This window comes from Glossina fuscipes, unplaced genomic scaffold (assembly GCF_014805625.2).
Source record: "Glossina fuscipes isolate IAEA_lab_2018 unplaced genomic scaffold, Yale_Gfus_2 2, whole genome shotgun sequence".
Lineage (NCBI taxonomy): Eukaryota > Metazoa > Arthropoda > Insecta > Diptera > Glossinidae > Glossina > Glossina fuscipes.
Window position 1 is genome coordinate 8,007,727 of NW_023998416.1, and position 9,526 is coordinate 8,017,252.

A 9,526-nucleotide genomic window follows, 5' to 3' on the forward strand; every position below is an offset into this window, starting at 1 on the left:
TGAAAACCCCAAGCATTGTATAAGCAACGATTGCATCGATCCAAGTAGGATAAGAACATTTGCGTCAGCGAGGAATTTAGCTGGCAAAGCACTAACCACATCAAAAGAGAAAATCGCCGAACGTCTGCAGCATCAGATAACATAATGTGGTCTTATAACAGTTACATGAAATTTTCTAATGAATTTTGTCGGTATCGTAACGTTCGCTAATTCAGCAAATACTCAAATTAATATAAACAGAAGTTACAATAGATTAACGATTGCTTTTGATGTACATCTATCATCGCGTTAAAATAAATATATTAAAGTATGCTGACCAAAAGTTTAAGAAAATATAAAAAATTTAAGATGAATGACCGTCACGTAAATATGAAACCGGAATTCTACATACATGACTTTAACACCACGTGCAGAGCTCATACATATCTGAAGCTGCGTTTTTTTATAGGTTCGACGTCTGTAATCAATAAGCATCCGTAAAACCAACAGGTAGCAAAGTAAGTAGACTATTTTTGACAACGAATGTCGAGTTTTAGGCCCAATAATAAGCAATCGTCTACAAAGCTTTTTTGCTCGGACGATAAAATACAATTTCTTTAGATTATATGAGGTATATAGGGTATATAGGTTGAAATGGGAAGATAAGAACGAGGTTTTATTGCGATATTTGCATTTAAAAGTCAGAAATACATATTGGGGCATGGTTCATAGGAAAGTCTACGCTGAAAGACTATAAAACTTGGCAATCATACTTTGATCCTATCACCCCGAATATATATCAATAAAATTTCACTGAAGAAATAAATTTCCTTTGTTATGCTGGCTTGGCAGTCGATTAAGTGCGAAAATATGTATACTCAGGTAAGTTTAGATACTAATCTAATCTAAGAGGGTCCCGGGATATTTAACGAAAAAAATAGCTTATTGAAGCCAGTTCCTACATATGCCTTGCAAGAAAACCTATGATATGTTAACTAAATACAATTCAATTAAGAAATAATTTGATACCAATCACCGAAGGATTACGAGTATATTAATTTCGTTAAAATGCTTGCAAAATCCAGAAAGAAACTTCTCAGACCCTGTAAGGTAAACGTACTCTTGATCAACGTCCAATTTTGAATTGATTTATGTCTATGTGCATATCCGTCGCTTTACTTTTTGCATAACGCCTAGAAATATGTTTCGGAAACTCTCATAAATATGTATAATCTTGGTCAATGTCAACTTCGCGATGTACCTAAGTGCGTCCGTGGGTTTTTCTGTCCCTCTGTCCAAGTACATAGCACTTCCTCCGTATGTAAAAATGAGGATGCAAAACTTGTAAACGAATTTAAAAATAGTCTAAACGTCCTGAAGGACATGCCTACAATGCAATAAAAACTGCAAACAACTGTACTTTCCGGGCAGTTTGCTCATTACATATCAACCTACCATAGACAAATGATGTAAACTTCTAGTTTTTCTTTACAAAAAGAGAACGCTCATCGTTGATGCCCACCCAGGAGTATGGAAATTTAATATATTTTTTATGAGAACGCTAATGGGTATTAAACATTCGATCACCACCGATTATTATTTTCTCACTTGTTTACCGTTTAAATTAATACTACAAGGTTTTCTTAAAATAGTAAATTGGTTTGTTGATAAACTCGAGCAAAGATAAACAGGGGCGTGTGTTTGATCGGTTGCACCAATTATGTGGATTAGGATTGACTGCATTTACATAAACTCAACATATGAATGAAAATATTTTGTATTGACTCAAAAGTCATGTTTACTTTTTGTGCGAAACTTCCCTCTAGAAATTTTAAATCTGAAATTTGTACTTTTGTTTTTTAGTTTCAATAAATATGATATATGAGCCTCTTGATAAACATTGAAAAGCAATTTTGATTCCATATAATTTTGCTTCGAGCAATGTCAGATATAAAAAGTCAAGTTGTTACACGCTATTTATACAATGGAATTTGCGATGCAACGAACTGCAACGATTCTTAACGAGCTTAAGGTTGAACGTCGATTTAACTGAAATGACTTGTTAAAAAATGTGATTAGTATTATCAAAAGCAATATTAGAAAATGAAAAAGAACAAGATTCATTGGAGGGAGGAATATAAGTTTTGCACTCATTCTTTTTAATTGTCTTTATTTATAATCTATGACACGTAAATCTCTATTGCAATCTCTATTGTGTTATCGCATGAAGTAGATTTTCATTCATTTTTATGGACGTCTAACATGAATTAACACTAACGTTCATTGCAATTGGTCAATCAAACCATAGAAGTGAATACATTTTACAAAACTTTTTTAATAAATGTCAACAAAAGAAAATTTAACTAAAATAACAAAAGTTTCTATCGGTCTACCTTAGTGCACATATGTGAAGACAATGGCAAACATAACAACTATATAATGCTAATAAGTGACTGAGTATTTGAAAGTATAACAATAAGGATAAGCCTTACGTAAGCATATATTTACTAATAACTAGACTAATATGTAACGAGTGCATTATACTTGTATATGCACACAACTAAATGCAATGGGATGTGTGTTAATATTTACATTTTCATATATGTACAATATATAGTAAAAACAATCATATATGATGTTGTGTACTTACTATCATTAAGTTTGTCCGTTTAAATGTTTTTAATCTTTTAAGATTAACTTTTAAGATCCTCGTTTTAAATTCTAGAAAAATCTTTCTACTATAAATTTTTATGCTTCATTATACGGTATATTAAGTTAATATATTATTCCTTCATTTATTATCACTCGCAAGCGATTATATTCACTCTCGTAAGGTCGAGATATATGGGTATTCTTCGTCCGTTTGTAGCAATCATATCATAAGAATGGGAGATGTGATCAAATTTATATATTCTTCAACATCGTAAGGTTTTGCAGCGATTTATTGCTTTCCACTTAACCATCTGTCCATCCGTCCGTCCATCTTGAGAATGTAAAACTTGGCTTATGCATTCGACATTATTGCTTACAAATTAGTAGAGATTGAAAGTAGGCGTAGTCGTGATTCATTATCGCGTTCACTATCGCTATCTACGTCAATATTTTATCAATATGGCAGAAAAATTCAAAGCAGGGTCTTTGTACAATCAAGTCTATGAGAGATAAAAGAGTTTCATTCATATACTGAGACCTGGTGCACATATATCCTCGTGACAGTTAAATTATTAATGAAAGAAAGATTTTAAAGTAACGTAATTTTAAAGTCAAATATATTTTCGTTATATTCTCTTAGACTTTCGCTTATTCCTAAACAATCCAGAAAATCTAATCCATTTTCGATCCATTTGCACAAAAATTTCTATAATTATCTTATGCGAATGATGACGTATATAAAATTTTCTCAGTGTACGATACTTGCTCTAAATTATTTTCAAAATGACTCGATATGTATGTGCATTTTCATAGTAGTGAACGTGTTTTCTCCGTTCTTTTTGTTTCTATTGGCAGTGATTTTTATAAATATTATTTTTTTCCTTTTGTTTTTGAATCGAATTTGTTTCCAACGAAAACGATTTTAATGTTGCAGTTGTATTTGGTTGTTGCTGATGACTGCAGCTGTTCGTTTAGTTATACGATATGTTATTGACTTTCAATGGAAATTTAAGCCGCTATACTGCGTTTCGTTAAGGAAGGAAATAAACTCTATTATTTTTTGCCTCTGTCTAGGTGTATAGGACGACTATGAATATTATCATAAATATAAAATATATTCAATTTGTTGATAATCAAATATAATCAAATAGGTTATGTATAAATTGTGGTACTTAGCTTCTGACAGGTCAAGATTAAAATCATAAAGGAGCTATACCAAGCTATGGGTGAGTGCTCACGAATTGCATAATTCTGCTCTCGGATTACACGAAGCATGTGTATGTCGATCGTGGATATATCAATAAGTGACCGCAATTTTCCAAGAGAATGTAAGTAGTACTGTCTTGCCTTCATTTAGAAGTACCATGTTTAAGCTGCACACAGCTGTCTAAGTCATTAAACTGAAGCATATGCAACATAATTCCCTGGAGCTTTGAATAGATGTAGGTCCTTGCTAAAAAGGAACCATTTGCGGGAAACTTTACTTTCCCGGCTTAATGGAAAAGATTAGGCGAACTATAAGCCTTGACTAGCCATGGCGACCTTGCTTGCCTGGTCAGCGGAGCGCGGTGTATTAAAAAAGGAAAAAACTACCAACAACATACACAACACAATATCGCAAACACAATGGCACCATAAATTCCTCATATGAAAAAATACAAACCAATGAAGCAAAGTTTGCCCAAGAAATTTTTACGGTTTTAATATAGAATATCCTACCCAATCTTCTGTTATCAGCAGCTGCGCTTTTCGAGTAACATGATCTTTGATAGGATTGAGTGCTTTCGTACGTACTTATCATAAATAAATTAAATTAAGCTTAAGCCCTGACAGCAGAATCGATAAATGCGCTGCCTCAGTTTACCTGGGAATAGCTGGGGAAAACCTTGCCTTAAGAGAAAAAAATTGTGGAGGATTCGAAAAATAAATTGAATTGTGCTTGTTTTCTTGTATGTGCAACGCGTTTGGTTTCCATTAGTAAGCTAATGATTAAATATAATACATTTTGTGTCATTTTGAAGGACTTTTTTAATGCTGGTGTGGTTGTAAGAAAATTCGCACTTTGTCTTTATTCTAAAAGATTAATAAAAGCGGATATAATCAATATCAATATGTCTTTAGGCTAATCTTTATTTTGCAATTTTGTCATTCCAACGCATTATGTAACATTCACTTTTGATCCTTTGCCTCTTTTTAGGATAGTTGACGGGTGTTAAGTCCTGCCACTCCCAAAACAGCGCAACTTTCTTAATTGAGTTTTGCCTCTTTGATCGCTTTCGAGGGCTTTTACCGGTTGTTGTCCCTTCAGACTATTAAGGGTTTCAGAAAAAAGATCTACTCATAGTAGAGTAGTATTCGTGGCATATCACTTCAGCTGACTGGGGAGATAAACTATGCTTTAATGGGGAGCATACATGTGCCGAAACTCTCACCTCCCAGTGGTGATCCCCGGGCAACGGCTTCGGCCAGCTAAGAAGAGTTTAAGGTTTTGGGCTACTAACTCGGCGACGAGTTTCTAAGAGATGGTGGAGGGCTTGGCTGGAAGATGAGCTCTTCACTCAATAGCTGGTCACTACCGAAGAAATATATGAATGAATGGTTTTTAAGTACGTTGAAGGTAGTAATCTAGCGAGTGCATGGTAGATCACTTTACCATGTCAGTACAATACCCGAGACCTATGTATCTCGAAGAAAATTAGTTCATGGTGTTGGCAACCAAGGAAGTATGGTGAATCCGAAGCAAGTCGGTTGTCTTTAACAACCGCCCAAAGTATGCCAAAGGCTTTGCAAAACAAACTGGGAGCCACGGGGGTCAGGAGGCTCGCCTCACAAAGCAACGTATGCCTGCGGGTGTATGATGGACTTTGTTCATAAAGTCGTTGGAATTAAAATTTTCTCAGGAGAGAGTTAATTGTACAAAAAGGAATTGACGGATGGCCTTCCCTTTGGCCTATTAATTAATAAACTCTCTTGAGAATTAATACATGCAAAAATTAAAAAAGCGATTTGACGGAAAGGCTTTTCCCCTTTTGGCTTATTTTTACTTTTGAACATATGTCACGGATGCCTGCGGGTAATGGTGGTAATTGATCAACGGCGCCGTGGAAGCCTTATGGCGGAAGCGAGCGCAATTTTTACCCTTTTTGAACGGATATCGTTGATCAATTTGTGAGTCCTGACTGGTTGGGTGCGGCCCTTCGGGGAGTACTCATGGTGGTTGTGGTCGGCAAGTTCCTAGCCAAAGTGGAACAATTTGAGTGCAGCTAGGCCTCAACACTGACCAGAGTGGGATTTATTGTTTCATACACAATAAACCGTTCTGGACTCTGGTGTTGTTTAGGCCCCTACTACGTGGGGATTGTCTAACTCGCCAGGGGGCGAAGTACGCTTAAAGTGGCTTCGGCCACCGTGGGCTTAAGCCTTTCAGGCAGGAACCCACGATAAACCCTTGCTATAAATTCAGCTGACTGATTGTTTGATCTTATGTCTCTGTGCTTCCGACATTTCTACAGCTTAAGCCTTATATCTGAAATCTAAAATGGACAGTTCCACTTATTCCTATCCGTTTCGAATGCTTTACTCCATTTATTTGTTTATTGATTTGCAAATTTGGATAATTGATTTTTCCAGAATTCATAAACATATTCGCTAAAAACTTTCTACATTTTTCGGTTTTCATTCTCCAAATGTTAATAATTTCTAAAAGGGTTTATACTTTGTCTTATATATATATATATATTCCTTTGACCAATCATGTGCACTATTTTTACTCAATGCACTACCTGTTCAGACATTTTATAACGGTCTTTATTGGTATTTTTATCGTTGTTGTTGCTTTTACTCGTATGTGAAAGCTCTAAAAATTGATTTAATGTTTGATTAATAAAAGTAAAAAAAATGAATAAAAAAAATAAAAAAAAATACAAAAACAATTCATATTGTTTTTCTTCATTTTTTCACGGTTTACGGATGTTCGTGTTTTTGGTTTTTGAAGTACATCTTACTTTTAACGAGCTCTTCTTGACTAACGAAAATTGCAAAGTCTTTGGCGGAAAATATAAAAAATTTTAAAAACATTGGCGTAAATTAAAATTAAACTAGCGAAATTTTTCGCTCTCAATGAAAATAAGCTTAATTAAAGTTTTTAAGTGTCTGCTAGCACGCGAACTACAAAAACACACAATACAACAACATGAATACCTTCATCATCATCATCATCATCATTATCGTCATCGTCATCGTCATCACCATCGTCGTCGTCATCATCAGTGTTATTGGTTACGCCAACGTCAGCGCCAGCCAACGCTATCATTACTGTTTTATAGGAATCGACAGCAAAACCGAAAAACGCATACGTTATGCTAGACAAACAGAATAACGTGTGGCGGCGTATTGTGTTGAATTATTTTTTACTTACCATGATATTGATACACAAAGTTTCTCATTACATTTGTAACAAATAAAAGTATATATACATCAAAATTTCCTCTAACTTGATGAGAGTAAAATGTTTTTGTTAATTTTGACTATAAGTTTTTATCTTTCCGTTTGTCGACTAATCCAGTTTTACAAAGTCTTCAAAATTAAAGCAAAAATCTGATATGTAATATATGCACTCCTTCTGGATGTTGTTCTTTACGTTTTGTCTGAAAACAAGCTGAGTTTGCTCTCGGCTCTCTTATCGACCAGAAGAGGAAAGGCATTGATGCGAATACTTACCGTAAGAGCGATAAGAAAACTCCTAACTTTCTACCTTGTTATACCTACATTGTAAGATTTCCCTTGGTAGTAAGTCTCTGTCCGCTTCCACACCTCCTAAAAGTAAAGATCAAATGCACCGTAAGGTGGTCACATGCTTAACAAATTTAAGACATGATTTGATCATTTCCAATCAATCGTCCGTTTAATGCAGCGAAACCGAAAATAGAATATGGAAGATTAGCGGGTTAAAAAATAGGTGGAGTCCGCTTAATATGATTTTGAAAATTACGGAAAAATCGAAAACAATTTCAACAACTATCCAGTCGTAGTAAACAAATACCTAACACCTTATTAAGAAAAATTTTCTTAAACGTCTTCACTTAAAATTTCTTTGTAAAAAGTCATTCCTATATATGTCCATAATTAATGAAAGATTTGATTTTATTATTATTACTTTTATATTTTTACTTACAACGATGGTGCACAGGAGTCGCTTCAGATTTCTTCTTTATTCTTTTCGTACGTTTTAGTGAATGAAATATTACAACATAGGGTACGAAGGCTCTTGAAATAGAAAAGTAACCACCGCATTTTCAAATAACAGTAAATGCATTATAAAAACCGGGCACATGTATGCCATGGAATAAAATAACAGTTTTTTCCCTAAGTCACGAAAGCTGTTTTGAAATTTTAACGTTTTTGTGTTTCTCTGTTTTATTTAGTTTTTCATTTTTTGTTTATAAATTTACTTCGAATTTTTAAATTTAGTTGCTTACGTGCTTTAAATGGAAAAGATATGTTTGAAAAAGGTCGAAGCACTTAAGCTATTAAACATATTTAAATTGCTTGGTATCCATGTGTCAAATTAACGATATACGTAACAGAAACCAAAAGGTTTCCCACTACTGCCTTCATTTTTATTTACATTACAAAACCTTCCTCGGCAACGGTTCTATTCAATTGTCTAGGCAAGTCTTCCTTCTACCATGTCAGGCCTTTCCAAAACATAAAGTTTGCATGTATTAAGCATTACTTTGCGAGTAGGAAATTATTGTCGACGCAATTTGTTCCAAGCGTGAGAATGGAACGGAATCATTAAATATCGCAACGCAATTATTTGACGAATAATCTATAAATTGGAAATTTTCAAAGTTGGCTGAAAACTATAAAATTTGTTAGGCAAAACACTTGAAATGAACAGGAGTGTAACGCAGACGAGATTGATGTGAAGAGCGGTATCGACTAAGTTGTCTACTGAACTATTAAACACCGGGGTTCAAATTGAAGTTAAGTCTCTCTAACCGTTGACTACACATGTATTAATCATAGAAAACGTAGTGAAATTATTTGATGTTTATTTTTTACTTTTTTTTTGTTTTTTTGTAATACGATCAATTACTCCGGGAACGTCCTCTATTCGTGTAATACGATAACGGTCAGGAAAAAGAGAGAGAAATGAAAAAGGGATAAGCAAGCAGTCGTACGCTAGTGGTTGTGTGTACAATTGGTGCGTGTGATATTTTCACCGCTTGGCCGCCTTGACTATAAAGGCAACCTCGAGATTTGAATCCGCGAACATAGACTTGGTAATCGCGATTCTTACACATTGGATTATTCATGAGGAGGAAATAAATTGTTTGGAAATGACGGCGAAAAGGAAGGAAACAAATGATATTTGATATGTATTTCGACCAACAATACTGAAGAAGTTTGCAAGAGAAAATATCTTAGTTTCATAAAATTGGTGATATTATTTAGATGTGGGAACGTAAGGGTTTGGAAAAACCACAATTATACTTACATTGGCTGAGTTTCATGAAGAATGCTTAGGAATATTGAGGTTTGTCCCGTTTTATACAGGCGAGTCAATAATATTATTTCGCAACTTAACTAGGAAGGAAATGACGATGATAAACTGACGTTCCCCTAGTGAAGCTAGCACTCGAAATAACAATATGTTTTCATAGGATGAGTAAGAAGTGAGTGCGTCGTACTTGACGTATCTTGGATCGAAACAGATTTAGTTGATTCAAGAAAGCAACGAGGGGAAGAAGAGATGGTTTAACCAAGCACAGGTTTTGCCTTACAGTAATATATGAGCTATCGCGCTGCCTAGGCCAATGTTTAATAAGGAAAACCCAGTTAGTAAATTGAAATCAAATCACTAAACGGATCAACTTTTTCCAATTTAGGT